Source organism: Salmo trutta, chromosome 15, assembly GCF_901001165.1.
Source record: "Salmo trutta chromosome 15, fSalTru1.1, whole genome shotgun sequence".
Lineage (NCBI taxonomy): Eukaryota > Metazoa > Chordata > Actinopteri > Salmoniformes > Salmonidae > Salmo > Salmo trutta.
Window position 1 is genome coordinate 3,015,274 of NC_042971.1, and position 21,508 is coordinate 3,036,781.

Here is a 21,508-nt window from a genome sequence, read left to right on the forward strand (position 1 = left end):
AAAACATGCTAACCTCTCAACATTACCAATAACAGAGGATACAACAAAACATGCTAACCTCTCACCATTACCAATAACAGAGGATACAACAAAACATGCTAACCTCTCACCATTACCAATAACAGAGGCTATAACAAAACATGCTAACCTCTCACCATCACCAATAACAGAGGATACAACAAAACATGCTAACCTCTCACCATTACCAATAACAGAGACTACAACAAAACATGCTAACCTCTCACCATTATCAATAACAGAGGCTACAACAAAACATGCTAACCTCTCACCATTACCAATAACAGAGGCTACAACAAAACATGCTAACCTCTCACCATTACCAATTTATTTATTTATTTCACCTTTATTTTAAAATAAATACACAAAAAATAAACCCCAATGAGTCGTGCACAACCCGTGTCCAAATTAAGCACCTCACATTGTGGTTACTCACGACTTGGTAGATATTCCCTCAGCGAAGTATGGCAGTTCCATGCAGGTTTCCTCACCAAGTCCAAGGCAGCACAGCTACCCATGCAGACAGTCCTCCTTAGTAACCGATATCCCCATGGCAACACAGCTACCCATGCAGACAGTCCTCCTTAGTAACCGATATCCCCATGGCAACACAGCTACCCATGCAGACAGTACTCCTTAGCCGTAACCGATATCCCCATGGCAACACGAACTCGTTAAGCTTCCCAAGCAATTATCTCCCGGTGTCACACGATGCTAGGCTAACCTCTAGACTGGCTAATACCTCCACGACGAGACGGTAGCTTCAGTCTTTACTAAGTTTTAACTAAATTATAACAACTCTTTTATTAAATAAAACATGTATTTCCCTTCATGTCTTAGTAGCTATGGGTTTTGTTGTAGTTCTGTCGTCTTCTTTTATAATTTTTCTTCACCAACCGTCCTGAGGTAAAACGACCATCCTTTCATCAACGTCTTTTTCCCTCCCGTTAACCAGGTCAACTCCCATTGGCCACAACTTAACAAGCGACCTTATTGGTCAAAACTTCAACTTCAAAGTAAAACAAACTATTCACTTATACATTAAATAAATATTTCTTCAAAAAGCATAATGCATTCACAACATTACAGCTTAGGAGCAATTCAATCATCTTTTAAATATAATACCAATTAATTATAACAAATAAACTCAATACTTGGTTCAAACAAGGGTATTACACAAACATACAGTCAATAATACAGTAGAAAAATAAGTCTATATACAATGTGAGCAAATGAAGTGACATAAGGGAGGTAAAGGCAAAAAAAGTCCATGGTGGCAAAGTAAATACAATATAGCAAGTAAAACACTGAAATGGTAGATATGCAGCGGAAGAAAGTGCAAAGTAGAAATAATGGGGAGCAAAGGAGCTAAATAAATAAATACAGCAGGGGAAGAGGTAGTTGGGCTAAATTATAGATGGGCTATGTACAGGTGCAGTAATCTGTGAGCTGCTCTGACAGCTGGTGCTTAAAGCTAGTGAGGGAGATGTGTTTCCAGTTTTAGAGATTTTTGTAGTTCGTTCCAGTCATTGGCAGCAGAGAACTGGAAGAAGAGGCGGCCAAAGGAGGAATTTGCTTTGGGGGTGACCAGAGAGATAAAACTGCTGGAGCGCATGCTACAGGTGGGTGCTGCTATGGTGACCAGTGAGCGGAGATAAGGGGGGACTTTACCTAGCAGGGTCTTGTAGATGACCCGGAGCCAGTGGGTTTGGCGACGAGTATGAAGCGAGGGCCAGACAACGAGAGCGTACAGGTCGCAGTGGTGGGTAGTACTATATGGGGCTTTGGTTCTCCCTTTAAGAGTGTGCTCCTAATCTCAGCTCGTTACCTGTAGAAAAGACACCTGGGAGCCAGAAATCTTTCTGATTGAGAGGGGGTCAAATACTTATTTCCCTCATTAAAATGCAAATCAATTTATAACATTTCTGACATGAGTTTTTCTGGATGTTTTTGTTGTTATTCTGTCTCTCACTGTTCAAATAAACCTTCCATTAAAATTATAGACTGATCCTTTCTTTGTCAGTGGGCAAACGTACAAAATCAGCAGGGGATCAAATACTTTTCCCCCCCACTGTATATGGGGCTTTGGTGACAAAACGGATGGCACTGTGATAGACTGCATCCAATTTATTGAGTAGGGTATTGGAGGCTATTTTGTAAATGACATCGCCGAAGTCGAGTATCGGTAGGATGGTCAGTTTTATAAGGGTATGTTTGGCAGCATGAATGAAGGATGCTATGTTGTGAAATCGGAAGCCAATTCTAGATTTAACTTTGGATTGGAGATGATTGATGTGAGTCTGGAAGGAGAGTTTACAGTCTAACCAGACACCCAGGTATTTGTAGTTGTCCACATATTCTAAGTCAGAACCGCCCAGAGTAGTGATGCTGGACAGGCGGGCAGGTGCAGGCAGCGATCGGTTGAAGAGCATGCATTTAGTTTTACTTGTATTTAAGAGCAGTTGGAGGCCACGGAAGGAGAGTTGTATGGCATTGAAGCTCGTCTGGAGGTTAGTTAACACAGTGTCCAAAGAAGGGCCAGAAGTATACAGAATAACACCAATAACAGAGGGGGTCTGATCTTTGTGCCTCTGTAACTTTCTCATTCATCATCATTCACGATTCATTCATGATTATTCATAATCATGGTAGCATCCACATGAATGTAGAAGTGTTCAGAAACATCTTCTATTCTTACTGACAATACAAGTGAAGTGACTCCAAAATGACAGGACATTATTCACCATTCAGTTTCTATTAGGAAAAACATCATCCAAAACACAACCAAGACAAACTGCAAATGCATTCAACAAGTTTGTAGAATCACAAGCTTGATGTAATCACTGCAGGCATGGAACATGGGACTAAATACTAAACTTATGACAACTTTAATACAATACAAGTGAATTTCTCCGAATATGTACAACTTTTTCAAATGGGAGAACTAAATACATAAAGTGCTTTCCTTTCTTAACAGTAACACAGCTATGTATGAAAATACCCTCAAATAAAAGGTGACGTTCTGTACTGTCACCTAATATGAAACATTATATCTTAAATCCAAAATGCTGGAGCATAGCACCACATTTAAAACTGTAAGCTTCATGGTGTGGGCTATGTGTGCCTGGTAAACACATGTGGATCTGGTGAACAGTTATCACTTGTTGACCAACTACAGGAATACTGACCTCAGAGTCTCCAGTTTACAGTGGGGATTCCCCAGTCCAGCAGAGAGCAGCTTCACTCCTGAATCCCTCAGGTCATTGTTACTCAGGTCCAGCTCTCTCAGGTGTGAGGGGTTTGACCTCAGAGCTGAGACCAGAGAAGCACAGCCTTCCTCTGTGACTCCACAGCCTGACAGCCTGCAAAGAGTCAAATCACATTAAAATCACACTGCTATGCTTTGGTGGTGAAAAAAGTGGCAGTATATTTTTTCAACATATGAAACCGTATCTATTCATATTCCCAAACAACATATAGTTTCATCTTCCATCTCCTAGAATTGTATGGTCATATTGTTATACTAATGTGAAAATCAATGCATTCATTCAATACGTTTTTCAATATAATATTATATACATATTATAATACATATTTTTATCTAAACTGAATTTTTCTTCCTGATGATTAGTTCTTAAATGTCATTTGATGTACTCACAGAACAGCTCTGGAGGCTTTGACCACTGGCAGCAGCCTCAGAAGAGTTTCCTCTGATCTGGAGTATTTCTTCAGGTCAAACACATCCAGCTCCTTTTCTGAAGTCAGCAACACAAAGACCAGAGCTGACCACTGTGCAGGTGACAGGTTGGGTTTTGAGAGACTTCCTGAGCTCAGGTAGCTTTGGATCTCCTCCACTAGAGAATGGTCATTCAGTTCATTCAGACAGTGGAACAGATTGATGCTCCTCTCTGGAGAGGGATTCTCCCTGATCTTCTCCTTGATGTACTTGACTGTTTCTTCATGGCTCTGTGAGCTGCTTCTTGTCTTTGTCAGTAGACCTCGTAAGTGCTTCTGATTGGACTCCAGTGAGAGTCCCAGAAGGAAGCGGAGGAAAAGGTCCAGGTTTCCCGTCTCACTTTGTAAGGCTTTATCCACAGCACTCTTGTAGAAAGTAACTTCAGCCTTGTCTCTGTACATCAGAGAAAAGATACTGGACTTTGTTTGCAGTTTGACCATTAGATTCTCATTGTTGTTGATGAATGAGAGGAACACATATACAGCAGCCAGAAACTCCTGAATGCTCAGATGAACAAAGCAGTACACCTTGTCTTGGTACAGAAAACATTCCTCTTTAAAGATCTGTGTGCACAATCCTGAGTACACTGAGGCTTCATTGACATCAATGCCAGCCTCTTTCAGGTCTTCTTCATAGAAAATCAGATTGCCATTCACAAGCTGTTGAAAAGCCAGTTTTCCCAGTGACAGAATGCTCTCTTTACTCCAGTGTGGACCTGTCTCTTCTTTCCCAAGATACTTTTCATTCTTCTGTTTGGTATAAAACTCCACAAGGTGTGTGTACATCTCAGTCAGAGTCTTGGGCATCTCTTCTCTCTTATGTTTCAGCATGTGTTCAAGGACTGTTGCAGAAATCCAACAGAAGACTGGAATGTGGCACATGATGTGGAGGCTCCTTGATGTCTTTATGTGTGAGATGATTCTGCTGGCCAGGTCTTCATCACTGAATCTCTTCCTGAAGTACTCCTCCTTCTGTGGGTCATTGAACCCTCGTACCTCTGTCACCTGGTCAACACACCCTGAAGGGATCTTATTGGCTGCTGCAGGTCGGGTAGTTATCCAGAGGAGAGCAGAGGGAAGCAGATTTCCCTTGATGAGATTTGTCAGCAGAACATCCACTGAGGTTGACTATGTGACGTCACAACAGATCTTGTTCTTCTGGAAGTCTAGGGGCAGTCGGCACTCATCCAGACCATCAAAGATGAACAGAACTTTGTACTTGTCGTAGTTGGAGATTCTTGATTGTTTGGTTTCCATTGAGAAGTGATTAAGAAGTTCAATCAAAGTGTGTTTGTCCTCTTTCATCAAATTCAGCTCCCGGAAAGGGAATGAAAACACAAATTGAACATCCTGATTGGCTTTTCCTTCAGCCCAGTCCAGAATGAACTTCTGCACAGAGACTGTTTTTCCAATGCCAGCGACTCCCTTTGTCAGCACAGTTCTGATACGTTTGTCTTGTCCAGTTAAGGGTTTGAAGATGTCGTTACATTTGACTGCAGTCTCTGGTCTTGCTTGTTTCCTGCTTGTTGTCTCAATCTGTCTCAGCTCATGTTCATTATTGACCTCTCCTGTTCCACCCTCTGTGATGTAGAGCTCTGTGTAGATCTTATTGAGAAGTGTTGGGTTTCCTTGTTTAGCGATCCCCTCAAATACACATTGAAACTTCTTCTTTAGATTAGATTTGAGTTCACGTTGGCAAATCACAGCAAGCTCATCTGAATGAAGAAATAACACAGAGGATATTAATATTACGTCTGTTTTAATAACTACAGTATTGTAGGACTGTTATAACATTTTAAATTATAATCATTTATTCTCTTATCTGACTGTATAAATGTGTAAATGTTTCCATAATGCATTCCAGGCTGGTGTGACTGATTATATTATTATTGGTATTATTGATGGTATTATTAATGTTGTCTCTCTCTGTCTCTCTAAATTAATCAACACAACACATCCCTGCTGCTACTTGATGAGGTCACTAGGTGTTGTGTTAAGGCTGCTACAATATCATTGAGTTACACAGCTACTTTAGCTGTACTTTAGCTACAGCTTTTAAATGTTATAAAACAGCATTCAACATGAGGCAGACAGATCTTACAATTCTCCAGTGTGTCAGCGAGCTCCTTCTGGTTCATTTTCCTCAGGACGTGCAGTGTGATCTTCAGAGCCCCCTCTCTGGCACTGCTCTCCTGCTTCTCATCTTCAGCGTCCACCACTTCCTCATCCTGCTTCTGACTCTCAAAGCCTTCTGGGAGTTCTGGACTAAGAATCCTCTTGAACATCTTCAGCTCGTTCTTCACAAATGTCATCATTTTCTCTTCAAGCAACTAAAATAAATCAAGTAAATAAGTTAAGCAAGAGAAGAAATGCTTTCTCATTAACACATTAATGAATAATTGACAGATCAACTTTACTTGAGGAAAACAAAAACAAATGTACATAACAGGATCACATACACTGAATATAGAGTCCAGGTCTGTTTGATGACTCTGGGAAGACTGACCACTGAGAATCTCTGACTCTGATCTCTCCTGTTGGTTTCTGTGGACAAAACATGAGATTACATCTCCTCATCCAGGGAGTACACACACACACACACACACACACACACACACACACACACACACACACACACACACACACACACACACACACACACACACACACACACACACACACACACACACACACACACACACACACACTGTTTTAGGACTATGAAAATGGACTAAAGGATTAGCCTATGGATTATGAAATCAACAAACAGAAATGTGAAAATGGGAGAGGAGAAATGACTAGAGACAGTGTTGTTTAACTCACTGACCATGACCCATGAGTTCTTCTTACCTTTGTTCAGTAGAAAAGTCCCCCTCTCTAAACCATATAGGTTGACCCATAGACCAGTCACTCTTCATGGACACACTGCTGGGTACAGGGGAGGCTGGTCTCTCCTGCTTGATTGGTCTTCAACACAACAGAGACTAACATTACATCTCTCATCTACTCTGATCTCAGATGGGAAACATATGAAGAGTTCCAAAACGCAACATATCACTTTACGGAAATGAGCTTTTATTGTTTAAAGAAATTATGTATTAATTATTACATCTCTCACAGACAAGGATTTGTTTAAAATCTATAACTTGATGGTTTCATTTCAGAGAGACAAAAATCATGTTTTTTTATGCAAAATGCTATATATCTCCCTCACTCTCAAATGTGACCGACCGGCTCAATTTGGTAATTAACTAAATAACTACATATATAGTGATTTTGGTTTATGTCAGTTTAATTGTTTGTTATAGTATAAGTTGTTATTTTATGATTGTAAGTGATAAAAATGAACTAGTAATTCTGAGTAATTACTACTTTAGTAAGGAATAACACATTTTTTCAGCACTACTGCAGTTGCTACATAATTCCAATAGATGGGAACATAAGACCACAATGACATTTCAGAATATTAGTTTAGTTTTGTCCCTGGATACACCACCACTCCCCGAGCTTCCTGCAGAACCCCTGCAGTACCTCCACAGACCCCGGATTGAGAACCCCTGATTTAGCAGATGCTCTTATCCAGAGAGATTTACAGTAAGTGCATTCACCTTAAGATAGCTATTTATTTAGGAAATAAACTTCAATCAATTATTCATAAAATTGTCATCTTACCTCTTAGCTTTGGTGTCATGTCCCCCAGAGAGATGCATTTTGGAGGCAGGGCCCCCCTCCTCTCTCTCCCCAGAGAGACTCATTTTAGAGGCAGGGCCCCCCTCCTCTCTCTCCCCAGAGAGACTCATTTTAGAGGCAGGGCCCCCCTCCTCTCTCTCCCCAGAGAGACTCATTTTAGAGCACTGACCCCTGTAAACAGAGATCCAGCATGTTGGTTGTGGTTAACACAGTGACAACTAAACAGAGATCCAGCATGTTGGTTGTGGTTAACACAGTGACAACTAAACAGAGATCCAGCATGTTGGTTGTGGTCAACACAGTGACAACTAAACAGAGATCCAGCATGTTGGTTGTGGTTAACACAGTGACAACTAAACAGAGATCCAGCATGTTGGTTGTGGTTAACACAGTGACAACTAAACAGAGATCTATCATGTTGGTTGTGGTCAACACAGTGACAACTAAACAGAGATCCAGCATGTTGGTTGTGGTTAACACAGTGACAACTAAACAGAGATCCAGCATGTTGGTTGTGGTCAACACAGTGTTAACTAAACAGAGATCCAGCATGTTGGTTGTGGTTAACACAGTGACAACTAAACAGAGATCCAGCATGTTGGTTGTGGTTAACACAGTGACAACTAAACAGAGATCCAGCATGTTGGTTGTGGTTAACACAGTAACAACTAAACAGAGATCCAGCATGTTGGTTGTGGTTAACACAGTGACAACTAAACAGAGATCCAGCATGTTGGTTGTGGTTAACACAGTGACAACTAGTTCTTGACTGTCAATTGTTCCCATTTATTCATTATCTCTTTGAGAAATAAAACATTTACTAACATACATAGAAACAGTCAGGTAATTTAATGCATCACATGAACATGTAGTTGTGACATTTCATCTCCATGGTAACTGTCAATAATAATAATAATAAGTCACTGTTTGTTAAGGTAGTTATAGACAGAACAACAACAATAACAATAATAATAATAATAATAATAATAATAATAAGTCACTGTTTGTTAAGGTAGTTATAGACAGAACAACAACAATAATAATAATAATAATAATAATAATAATAATAATAATAATAATAATAATAAGTCACTGTTTGTTAAGGTAGTTATAGACAGTACAGCAACAATAACAATAATAATAATAATAATAATAATAATAATAATAATAATGATAATAATAATAATAATAATAATAATAATAATAAGTCTCTGTTTGTTAAGGTAGTTATAGACAGTACAGCAACACAAGGCCATGTCTCACACGTATTTGTATTCACTAACAGTAGGCTATTTATTGTCTTTCAATCTGTTCTTTTCTAAACGTATCTGAGAATATAGACAGAAGGGATAAAACGGACATGACTGATCCGAGGAGGAAATTGTTGATCCATTCAGAAAGTTTTTTTGCATCAAGTGAGAGATGTTATATTAAGTAAAGTAGACTAGGTTATAATGTATAATAGCAGTTTGTTAGTGATATGCAGATCAAGGTCTATACCTCGGCTATAGCCTACATATCATAGATGACCAGTCTAAACCTGTTCAGATCAACATAATGTTATAGTCCTACCAGTAGCAGGACAGAGAATGTACTGTATATAACCTACATATCATAGATGACCAGTCTAAACCTGTTCAGATCAACATAATGTTATAGTCCTACCAGTAGCAGGACAGAGAATGTACTGTATATAACCTACATATCATAGATGACCAGTCTAAACCTGTTCAGATCAACATAATGTTATAGTCCTACCAGTAGCAGGACAGAGAATGTACTGTATATAACCTACATATCATAGATGACCAGTCTAAACCTGTTCAGATCAACATAATGTTATAGTCCTACCAGTAGCAGGACAGAGAATGTACTGTATATAACTTACATATCATAGATGACCAGTCTAAACCTGTTCAGATCAACATAATGTTATAGTCCTACCAGTAGCAGGACAGAGAATGTACTGTATATAACCTACATATCATAGATGACCAGTCTAAACCTGTTCAGATCAGTTCACAGAGACCATCAGGTTTGTCGGCATGATAAGTGATCATAGCCTTATAATAGTTTGTAGGTAGTCTAGACCAACAGTACGAGAGTCTGCCCGTCTTTCCTACATACCAACACATCTATTCAATGTTACCGAGAAATATGTGCCACAGTTTCAACAGCCATTTTTGTAACTGCGTAGACAACACACTTACTTTCACGTTCATATGAGGAAATCACAAAACTTCTGACAGTCACTGGTGCAGCCGCCTGTTTTCTTGCAGATGAAGTAGCTTTCACAGGCAACTCATTCAACCAGCCTAAACAACAGTAAATACAAGATGTCAAATGGTCAAAAGTGAATCTCAATAGAGCCATATACATTAGAGAGGGGTATATTCTGCAGATGTTGGATCTTAATTTGAGCCAGTTTGCTACACCAGGAAAATAATCCTGCAGAAACAGGACATTTGAATTATTGTGTGGATTGTAATTAATGAACAGTTTTAAAATGGAAAAGTGGAATTTATCATCTTCAGAAACATTTTCTAAAGTTTAATTACACTCAAATACACTACAAGTTTAGTTTTTCTGCATCAGGGTGATCAAATTAAGATCCTACATCTGTACAGAGTTTGTCTTTATCTGAAAAGGGCAGTTTGAATTATTAGCAATAACATTGCAACTGTCAGCTGATGTAAACCTATGTGATTGGATGTTATAGACCCCCATACATATCCCCATGTACAATTATGTGTACAGATGTAGGATCTTAATTTGATCACCCCCACTGCAGAAAAACTTTCCAGCAATGCAGGAAATGTAGTGTATTTGAGGTTTAAAAAAGCTTCTGAAGTTTGTAATTTTCCACTTTGAGTTCTCTGTCTCAGTAGTAGTAGACTGTTAGGAGGGTTTTACTGTCATTCACTATACTAACATTACACCAACCTGTCTCAGTAGTAGTAGACTGTTAGGAGGGTTTTACTGTCATTCACTATACTAACATTACACCAACCTGTCTCAGTAGTAGTAGACTGTTAGGAGGGTTTTACTGTCATTCACTATACTAACATTACACCAACCTGTCTCAGTAGTAGTAGACTGTTAGGAGGGTTTTACTGTCATTCACTATACTAACATTACACCAACCTGTCTCAGTAGTAGTAGACTGTTAGGAGTGTTTTACTGTCATTCACTATACTAACATTACACCAACCTGTCTCAGTAGTAGTAGACTGTTAGGAGGGTTTTACTGTCCTTCACTATACTAACATTACACCAACCTGTCTCAGTAGTAGTAGACTGTTAGGAGGGTTTTACTGTCATTCACTATACTAACATTACACCAACCTGTCTCAGTAGTAGTAGACTGTTAGGAGGGTTTTACTGTCATTCACTATACTAACATTACACCAACCTGTCTCAGTAGTAGTAGACTGTTAGGAGTGTTTTACTGTCCTTCACTATACTAACATTACACCAACCTGTCTCAGTAGTAGTAGACTGTTAGGAGGGTTTTACTGTCAGTCACTATACTAACATTACACCAACCTGTCTCAGTAGTAGTAGACTGTTAGGAGGGTTTTACTGTCATTCACTATACTAACATTACACCAACCTGTCTCAGTAGTAGTAGACTGTTAGGAGGGTTTTACTGTCCTTCACTATACTAACATTACACCAACCTGTCTCAGTAGTAGCAGACTGTTAGGAGGGTTTTACTGTCATTCACTATACTAACATTACACCAACCTGTCTCAGTAGTAGTAGACTGTTAGGAGGGTCTTACTGTCCTTCACTATACTAACATTACACCAACCTGTCTCAGTAGTAGTAGACTGTTAGGAGGGTTTTACTGTCATTCGCTATACTAACATTACACCAACCTGTCTCAGTAGTAGTAGACTGTTAGGAGGGTTTTACTGTCATTCACTATACTAACATTACACCAACCTGTCTCAGTAGTAGTAGACTGTTAGGAGGGTTTTACTGTCATTCACTATACTAACATTACACCAACCTGTCTCAGTAGTAGTAGACTGTTAGGAGGGTTTTACTGTCATTCACTATACTAACATTACACCAACCTGTCTCAGTAGCAGTAGATTGTTAGGAGGGTTTTACTGTCATTCACTATACTAACATTACACCAACCTGTCTCAGTAGTAGTAGACTGTTAGGAGGGTTTTACTGTCATTCACTATACTAACATTACACCAACCTGTCTCAGTAGTAGTAGACTGTTAGGAGGGTTTTACTGCCATTCACTATACTAACATTACACCAACCTGTCTCAGTAGTAGTAGACTGTTAGGAGGGTTTTACTGTCATTCACTATACTAACATTACACCAACCTGTCTCAGTAGTAGTAGACTGTTAGGAGGGTTTTACTGTCATTCACTATACTAACATTACACCAACCTGTCTCAGTAGTAGTAGACTGTTAGGAGGGTTTTACTGTCATTCACTATACTAACATTACACCAACCTGTCTCAGTAGTAGTAGACTGTTAGGAGGGTTTTACTGTCATTCACTATACTAACATTACACCAACCTGTCTCAGTAGTAGTAGACTGTTAGGAGGGTTTTACTGTCATTCACTATACTAACATTACACCAACCTGTCTCAGTAGTAGTAGACTGTTAGGAGGGTTTTACTGTCATTCACTATACTAACATTACACCAACCTGTCTCAGTAGTAGTAGACTGTTAGGAGGGTTTTACTGCCATTCACTATACTAACATTACATTTAATTTATCTACACACTTTACAATAATCCCTGGCAGGATTCTCACCTTGAAACTTCATTGCGATTTTTTTCTGTTCTGTTCTGTATATTCTGATGGGTGAGGCCTGAGCTGGAATGTGAAGCTCACTGAAGCTGTCTAGCTTTAGAAAACCAGTATATCAAGCCTGTATCATAGTATACCCCTCAGGCTACGTTCAGGTTTCAGCAAGAGGCAGGTATCAACATGCCGAGTCGTAGGCTACAACCTGGGTTGTATTCATAAGTTTACTCCACAGCCAACAGTTTTAAGATGTTAAATAAAACATAAACCGTTTACTCTAAACGCTGTACAATGTGACCTAAACGGTTTCTGTTGCCAAACGTTTTGCTACGGTGGGCACTAATGAATACACACAACCTGTTTTGAGGAAGTGTAAGTTGTTGTTAGTCTCTCGAACAATATTTATTAGTCTCTCTTTCACACAACATACCTTCCTGAGTGAAAAGAGTTAACTGTAGATTATAAAGAGAACATGTTTGTTTGTTGCTTGTTGTGTTTTAAGCCTGTTTTGAGAAGACAAGTCTATAGACCTATGATACAGTACACTCTTAGAATAAAGGGTTCCAAACGGGTCCTCCGGCCGTCCCCATAGGAGAACGCTTTTGGGTTCCAGGTAGAACCCTTCTGGCTTCCATGTAGAACCCTCTGTGGAAAGGGTTCTTCACGGAACCCAGAAGTGTTCTACCTAGTACCAAAAAAAGGGTTCTACAAAGGGTTCTCCTATGGGGACAGCCAAAGAACCATTTTAGATTGTAGATAGTGTAGGAGCGATCAACCTGGGGCACACAGATGGGCACAGAACGAATTCACCCCACACATCTAATTTATATCAAAAACATTTTAAGGAGAGTAGGACTATTATAACACTGTCCACCAAAAATATAATTAACTATATGAATACACACAACAATACCACCAACTATATGAATACACATAACAATATCATCAACTATATGAATACACATAACAATATCATCAACTATATGAATACACATAACAATATCATCAACTATATTAATACACACAACAATACCATCAACTATATGAATACACATAACAATATCATCAACTATATGAATACACACAACAATATCACCAACTATATGAATATACATAACAATATCATCAACTATATTAATACACACAACAATATCATCAACTATATTAATACACACAACAATATCACCAACTATATTAATACACACAACAATTTCACCAACTATATTAATACACATAACAATACCATCAACTATATTAATACACACAACAATATCACCAACTATATTAATACACATAACAATACCATCAACTATATTAATACACACAACAATATCATCAACTATATTAATACACACAACAATATCACCAACTATATTAATACACACAACAATATCACCAACTATATTAATACACATAACAATACCATCAACTATATTAATACACACAACAATATCACCAACTATATTAATACACATAACAATACCATCAACTATATTAATACACACAACAATATCATCAACTATATTAATACACATAACAATACCATCAACTTTATTAATACACATAACAATATCACCAACTATATGAATACACATAACAATATCATCAACTATATCAATACACTTGACAATCGTCGTCTTACCTTTTATCTCTCAATAGAAACAGAGTCTGAATGATCATTCGGTCGTCGAAAGTTACTTTCGTTTGCTCTGCTCATTTACATATCAGGTTCTACCTGTTCTCTCTCCGAGTCCCTCTCTCTTTACAGCTCTTACAATGTGCCTTGGCAAACATTCTACAACTGTCTGGAAGTCTATTGGAGGGATGGTGGTGTTCTATTGTGTTGAGACCTGGTGACTGAGACGGCCGCGGCATATTGTGAAACATCAGCAAGTGCAGCAGTCTTCATCACTGAAGCTCCTGCCAATCGTGCCCCAACAATCACCAATTGTTAAGCTCTTCCCGAGCAGGGTCGCAGTCTCTGCTGGTTGCAGCTCCTCTCTCTCCCCAGGGATAGCAGTTCCTTTCTCCCCAGGGGTAGCAGCTCCTCTCTCCCCAGGGGTAGCAGCTCCTCTCTCCCCAGGGGTAGCAGCTCCTCTCTCCCCAGGGATAGCAGCTCCTCTCTCCCCAGGGGTAGCAGCTCCTCTCTCCCCAGGGGTAGCAGCTCCTCTCTCCCCAGGGGTAGCAGCTCCTCTCTCCCCAGGGGTAGCACCTCCTCTCTCCCCAGGGGTAGCACCTCCTCTCTCCCCAGGGGTAGCAGCTCCTCTCTCCCCTAGGATGTGAAGACATTGGTGGCTTAGCCCATAGCCAGTAGGGGGGTCCGGGACAGAATTTCAACAGCTAAAACCATGAATACAACACCAGTGTATTGCCAAAAATCACTCAAGAACTTCAAACATAGACTCTGACCTGTCTAATGAGCCAAACTGATTAAAGAATCACACAGTACCTAAACACCCTCTCTCTCTCTCTCTCTCTCTCTCTCTCTCTCTCTCTCTCTCTCTCTCTCTCTCTCTCTCTCTCTCTCTCTCTCTCTCTCTCTCTCTCTCTCTCACACACACATACATACAGACTCACAAACAGTGCAGTAATTAGAACCCCTATAGCAGCTATTAGTAATACAGTCTACTGTACACTCCCCTCCTCTGCCTCTCTCCATCACTTTCTCTGTGTCGTCTGTTGCTGTTTCTGTGTCTTGTCTGGTGTCTCTCCATCATATCCTATTCTTCTGTTGCTGTCTCTGTGTCTTGTCTGGTGTCTCTCTCCATCATATCCGATTCTTCTGTTACTGTCTCTGTGTCTTGTCTGGTGTCTCTCTCCATCACCAGAATAATTGGTGAGGGTTAGGCCTACTACAATACAACATTCAAAACATGAAAACACAACTACATAACTAGCCTGTTCAACCTCTCTTTCGTATCGTCTGAGATCGCTAAAGACTGGAAAGCTGCCACGGTCATCCCCCTCTTCAACGGGGGTGACACTCTAGACCCAAACTGTTAAAGACCTATATCTATCCTACCCTGCCTTTCTAAAGTCTTCGAAAGCCAAGTTAATAAACAGATCACCGACCATCTCGAATCCCACCGTACCTTCTCCGCTATGCAATCTGGTTTCAGAGCTGATCATGGGTGCACCTCAGCCACGCTCAAGGTCCTTAATGATATCATAACCGCCATTGATAAAAGACAATACTGTGCAGCCGTCTTCATCGACCTGGCCAAGGCTTTCGACTCTGTGAATCACCACATTCTTATCAGCAGACTCAACAGCCTTGGTTTCTCAAATGACTGCTTCGCCTGGTTCAGCAACTACTTCTCAGATAGAGTTCAGTGTGTCAAATCGGAGGGCCTGTTGTCCGGACCTCTGGCGGTCTCTATGGGGGTGCAACAGGGTTCAATTCTCGGGCCAACTCTTTTCTCTATATACATCAATGATGTCGCTCTTGCTGTTGGTGATTCTCTGATCCACCTCTACGAAGACGACACCATTCTGTATACTTCTGGCCCTTCTTTGGACACTGTGTTAACAAACCTCCAAACGACCTTCAATGCCATACAACTCTCCTTCCGTGGCTTCCAACTGCTCTTAAATGCAAGTAAAACTAAATGCATGCTTTTCAACCAATCGCTGCCCGCACCTGCCCACCCGTCAAGCATCACTACTCCGGACAGTTCTGACTTAGAATATGTGGACAACTACAAATACCTAGGTGTCTGGTTAGACTGTAAACTCTCCTTCCAGACTCACTATAAGCATCTCCAATCCAAAATTAAATCTAGAATCGGCATCTTATTAATCAACAAAGCATCCTTCAACTCATGCTGCCAAACATACCCTTGTAAAACTGACTATCCTACCGATCCTTGACTTCGGAGATGTTTTTTTACAAAATAGCCTCCAACACTCTACTCAGCAAATTGGATGTAGTCTATCACAGTGCCATCCATTTTGTCACCAAAGCCCGGTATACTACCCATCACTGCGACATGTATGCTCTCGTTGGCTGGCCCTCGCTTCATATTCGTCGCCAAACCCACTGGCTCCAGGTCATCTATAAGCCTTTGCTAGGTAAAGCCACGCCTTATCTCAGCTCACTGGTCACAATAGCAACACCCGCCTGTAGAACGCGCTCCAGCAGGTATATTTCACTGGTCACCCCCAAAGCCAATTCCTCGTTTGGCCACCTTTCCTTCCAGTTCCCTGCTGCCAATGACTGGAACGAACTGCAAAAATCACTGAAGCTGGAGACTTATATCTCTCTCATTAACTTCAAGCATCAGCTGTCAGAGCAGCTTACCGATCATTGCACCTGTACACAGCCTATCTGTAAATTGCCCAACCAACTACCTCATCCCCATATTGTTCTTTTTTTATCCTTTGCACCCCAGTATCTCTACTTGCACATTCATCTTCTGCACATCTATCACTCCAGTGTTTAATTGCTAAATTGTAATTATTTCTCCACTCTGGCCTATATATTGCCTTACCTCCCTAATCTTACTACATTTGCACACACTGTATATAGACTTTTCTGTTGTGTTATTGACTGTACGTTTGTTTATTGTCATAAACTTCGTCGTCTGAAGAGGAAAAATCATCGGACCAATATGCAGCGGGTGTATTGCTCATCTTCGTATTTATTGAAGGTAAACACACTCAAACAAAATAACGACGATAACAGCCCAGTACGGTGCACAGACTAAACCGGAAACAACCACCCACAAACACAAGTGAAAACGAACACACTTAATATGGCCTCCAATTAGAGACAACAACCACCAGCTGCCTCTAATTGGAGGTCATTGAAAAAAACACAACATAGAAAGAGAAACCTAGAATAAACATAGAAATAGAAAATATAGAACATACATCAAAACCCCGAAACACACAAAACTAACACCCCCCTGCCACGCCCTGACCAAACTACAATAACAAATAACCCCTTTTACTGGTCAGGACGTGACATTTATTCCATGTGTAACTCTGTGTTGTTTGTGTCACACTGCTTTGCTTTATCTTGGCCAGGTCGCAGTTGTAAATGAGAACTTGTTCTCAACTGGCCACCTGGTGAAATAAAAACATAAAATAAGAAATAACACAGAACTCTCAACTAGTTCCATCAAACAGAAAAACAACAAGAAAGCTGAATAAACACATTCAGATTTCCAGATATTGCACTTTTCTTTTGTGTTTTAGGGGTCATAGGTCAGATCAGTGGTCATGGTTGATATACATGGACTAAAAAACTAACTTGAAACCATTTTTCTCAGATTCACTGTTTAGGGCAGTAGTTCAGGTGGCTGTTTGTGTAGACTGCTCCTTGTCTTTTCTAGGGCAGTAGTTCAGGTTGCTGTGTGTGTAGACTGCTCCTTGTCTTTGTAGGGCAGTAGTTCAGGTGGCTGTTTGTGTAGACTGCTGTTTGTCTTTGTAGGACAGTAGTTCAGGTGGCTGTTTGTGTAGACTGCTCCTTGTCTTTTCTAGGGCAGTAGTTCAGGTGGCTGTTTGTGTAGACTGCTGTTTGTCTTTGTAGGGCAGTAGTTCAGGTGGCTGTGTGTGTAGATGCTGTTTGTCTTTGTAGGGCAGTAGTTCAGGTGGCTGTATGTGTAGACTGCTCCTTGTCTTTGTAGGACAGTAGTTCAGGTGGCTGTTTGTGTAGACTGCTCCTTGTCTTTTCTAGGGCAGTAGTTCAGGTGGCTGTTTGTGTAGACTGCTCCTTGTCTTTGTAGGACAGTAGTTCAGGTGGCTGTGTGTGTAGATGCTGTTTGTCTTTGTAGGGCAGCAGTTCAGGTGGCTGTTTGTGTAGATGCTCCTTGTCTTCGTAGGACAGTAGTTCAGGTGGCGGTTTGTGTAGATGCTGTTTGTCTTTGTATGGCAGTAGATCAGGTGGCTGTTTGTGTAGATGCTCCTTGTCTTTGTAGGACAGTAGTTCAGGTGGCTGTTTGTGTAGATGCTGTTTGTCTTTGTAGGACAGTAGTTCAGGTGGCTGTTTGTGTAGATGCTGTTTGTATTTGTAGGGCAGTAGTTCAGGTGGCTGTGTGTGTAGATGCTGTTTGTCTTTGTAGGACAGTAGATCAGGTGGCTGTTTGTGTAGATGCTCCTTGTCTTTGTAGGACAGTAGTTCAGGTGGCTGTTTGTGTAGATGCTGTTTGTCTTTGTAGGACAGTAGTTCAGGTGGCTGTTTGTGTAGATGCTGTTTGTCTTTGTAGGACAGTAGTTCAGGTGGCTGTTTGTGTAGATGCTGTTTGTCTTTGTAGGGCAGTAGTTCAGGTGGCTGTGTGTGTAGATGCTGTTTGTCTTTGTAGGACAGTAGATCAGGTGGCTGTTTGTGTAGATGCTCCTTGTCTTTGTAGGACAGTAGTTCAGGTGGCTGTTTGTGTAGATGCAGTTTGTCTTTGTAGGGCAGTAGTTCAGGTGGCTGTGTGTGTAGATGCTGTTTGTCTTTGTATGGCAGTAGTTCAGGTGGCTGTTTGTGTAGATGCTGTTTGTCTTTGTAGGACAGTAGTTCAGGTGGCTGTTTGTGTAGATGCTCCTTGTCTTTGTAGGGCAGTAGTTCAGGTGGCTGTGTGTGTAGATGCTCCTTGTCTTTTCTAGGGCAGTAGTTCAGGTGGCTGTGTGTGTAGATGCTGTTTGTCTTTGTAGGACAGTAGTTCAGGTGGCTGTGTGTGTAGATGCTGTTTGTATTTGTAGGGCAGTAGTTCAGGTGACTGTGTGTGTAGACTGCTCCTTGTCTTTGTAGGACAGTAGTTCAGGTGGCTGTGAGTGTAGACTGCTCCTTGTCTTTTCTAGGGCAGTAGTTCAGGTGGCTGTGTGTGTAGATGCTCCTTGTCTTTTCTAGGGCAGTAGTTCAGGTGGCTGTTTGTGTAGATGCTGTTTGTCTTTGTAGGACAGTAGTTCAGGTGGCTGTTTGTGTAGATGCTGTTTGTATTTGTAGGGCAGTAGTTCAGGTGGCTGTGTGTGTAGATGCTGTTTGTCTTTGTAGGACAGTAGATCAGGTGGCTGTTTGTGTAGATGCTCCTTGTCTTTGTAGGACAGTAGTTCAGGTGGCTGTTTGTGTAGATGCTGTTTGTCTTTGTAGGACAGTAGTTCAGGTGGCTGTTTGTGTAGATGCTGTTTGTCTTTGTAGGACAGTAGTTCAGGTGGCTGTTTGTGTAGATGCTGTTTGTCTTTGTAGGGCAGTAGTTCAGGTGGCTGTGTGTGTAGATGCTGTTTGTCTTTGTAGGACAGTAGATCAGGTGGCTGTTTGTGTAGATGCTCCTTGTCTTTGTAGGACAGTAGTTCAGGTGGCTGTTTGTGTAGATGCAGTTTGTCTTTGTAGGGCAGTAGTTCAGGTGGCTGTGTGTGTAGATGCTGTTTGTCTTTGTATGGCAGTAGTTCAGGTGGCTGTGTGTGTAGATGCTGTTTGTCTTTGTATGGCAGTAGTTCAGGTGGCTGTTTGTGTAGATGCTGTTTGTCTTTGTAGGACAGTAGTTCAGGTGGCTGTTTGTGTAGATGCTCCTTGTCTTTGTAGGGCAGTAGTTCAGGTGGCTGTGTGTGTAGATGCTCCTTGTCTTTTCTAGGGCAGTAGTTCAGGTGGCTGTGTGTGTAGATGCTGTTTGTCTTTGTAGGACAGTAGTTCAGGTGGCTGTGTGTGTAGATGCTGTTTGTATTTGTAGGGCAGTAGTTCAGGTGACTGTGTGTGTAGACTGCTCCTTGTCTTTGTAGGACAGTAGTTCAGGTGGCTGTGAGTGTAGACTGCTCCTTGTCTTTTCTAGGGCAGTAGTTCAGGTGGCTGTGTGTGTAGATGCTCCTTGTCTTTTCTAGGGCAGTAGTTCAGGTGGCTGTTTGTGTAGACTGCTCCTTGTCTTTGTAGGGCAGTAGTTCAGGTGGCTGTTTGTGTAGATGCTGTTTGTCTTTGTAGGACAGTAGTTCAGGTGGCTGTTTGTGTAGACTGCTCCTTGTCTTTCTAGGGCAGTAGTTCAGGTGGCTGTTTGTGTAGATGCTGTTTGTCTTTCTAGGACAGTAGTTCAGGTGGCTGTTTGTGTAGATGCTGTTTGTCTTTGTAGGACATTAGTTCAGGTGGCTGTTTGTGTAGATGCTGTTTGTCTTTGTAGGACAGTAGTTCAGGTGGCTGTTTGTGTAGACTGCTCCTTGTCTTTGTAGGACAGTAGTTCAGGTGGCTGTGTGTGTAGATGCTGTTTGTCTTTGTAGGGCAGTAGTTCAGGTGGCTGTTTGTGTAGATGCTGTTTGTCTTTGTAGGGCAGTAGTTCAGGTGGCTGTTTGTGTAGATGCTGTTTGTCTTTGTAGGGCAGTAGTTCAGGTGGCTGTTTGTGTAGATGCTGTTTGTCTTTGTAGGACAGTAGTTCAGGTGGCTGTTTGTGTAGACTGCTCCTTGTCTTTGTAGGACAGTAGTTCAGGTGGCTGTTTGTGTAGACTGCTCCTTGTCTTTGTAGGACAGTAGTTCAGGTGGCTGTTTGTGTAGATGCTGTTTGTCTTTGTGGGACAGTTGTTCAGGTGGCTGTTTGTGTAGATGCTGTTTGTCTTTGTAGGACAGTAGTTCAGGTGGCTGTTTGTGTAGATGCTGTTTGTCTTTGTAGGGCAGTAGTTCAGGTGGCTGTTTGTGTAGATGCTGTTTGTCTTTGTAGGGCAGTAGTTCAGGTGGCTGTTTGTGTAGATGCTGTTTGTCTTTGTGGGACAGTAGTTCAGGTGACTGTTTGTGTAGATGCTGTTTGTCTTTGTGGGACAGTAGTTCAGGTGGCTGTTTGTGTAGATGCTGTTTGTCTTTGTGGGACAGTAGTTCAGGTGGCTGTTTGTGTAGATGCTCCTTGTCTTTGTAGGACAGTAGTTCAGGTGGCTGTTTGTGTAGATGCTGTTTGTCTTTGTGGGACAGTAGTTCAGGTGACTGTTTGTGTAGATGCTCCTTGTCTTTGTAGGACAGTAGTTCAGGTGACTGTTTGTGTAGATGCTCCTTGTCTTTGTGGGACAGTAGTTCAGGTGGCTGTTTGTGTAGATGCTCCTTGTATTTGTAGGACAGTAGTTCAGGTGGCTGTTTGTGTAGATGCTGTTTGTCTTTGTAGGACAGTAGTTCAGGTGGCTGTTTGTGTAGACTGCTCCTTGTCTTTTCTAGGGCAGTAGTTCAGGTGGCTGTTTGTGTAGATGCTGTTTGTCTTTGTAGGGCAGTAGTTCAGGTGGCTGTTTGTGTAGACTGCTCCTTGTCTTTGTAGGACAGTAGTTCAGGTGACTGTTTGTGTAGACTGCTCCTTGTCTTTGTAGGGCAGTAGTTCAGGTGGCTGTTTGT

General features: G+C 41.2%; 1 protein-coding gene, 2 long non-coding RNA genes and 1 pseudogene across 3 annotated transcripts in view; 1 reads left to right on the forward strand and 3 right to left on the reverse strand.

The window, feature by feature from the left end:
* Nucleotides 1-21,508, forward strand: part of LOC115149648 (tripartite motif-containing protein 16-like) — a 1,197,515-nt gene that overhangs the window by 1,155,697 nt on the left and 20,310 nt on the right. The gene's annotated exons all lie outside the window — the stretch shown is intronic.
* On the reverse strand, nt 3,434-6,074 carry LOC115149649 (NLR family CARD domain-containing protein 3-like; annotated as a pseudogene).
* Nucleotides 6,258-7,475, reverse strand: LOC115149668 (uncharacterized). The gene is made up of 3 exons (XR_003866923.1): nt 7,426-7,475; nt 6,604-6,720; nt 6,258-6,297 (listed from the first exon to the last, which is right to left on the reverse strand). It is a non-coding gene; the product is annotated as an uncharacterized LOC115149668 (long non-coding RNA).
* Nucleotides 7,598-14,193, reverse strand: LOC115149661 (uncharacterized). The gene is made up of 3 exons (XR_003866916.1): nt 13,874-14,193; nt 9,654-9,758; nt 7,598-7,614 (listed from the first exon to the last, which is right to left on the reverse strand). It is a non-coding gene; the product is annotated as an uncharacterized LOC115149661 (long non-coding RNA).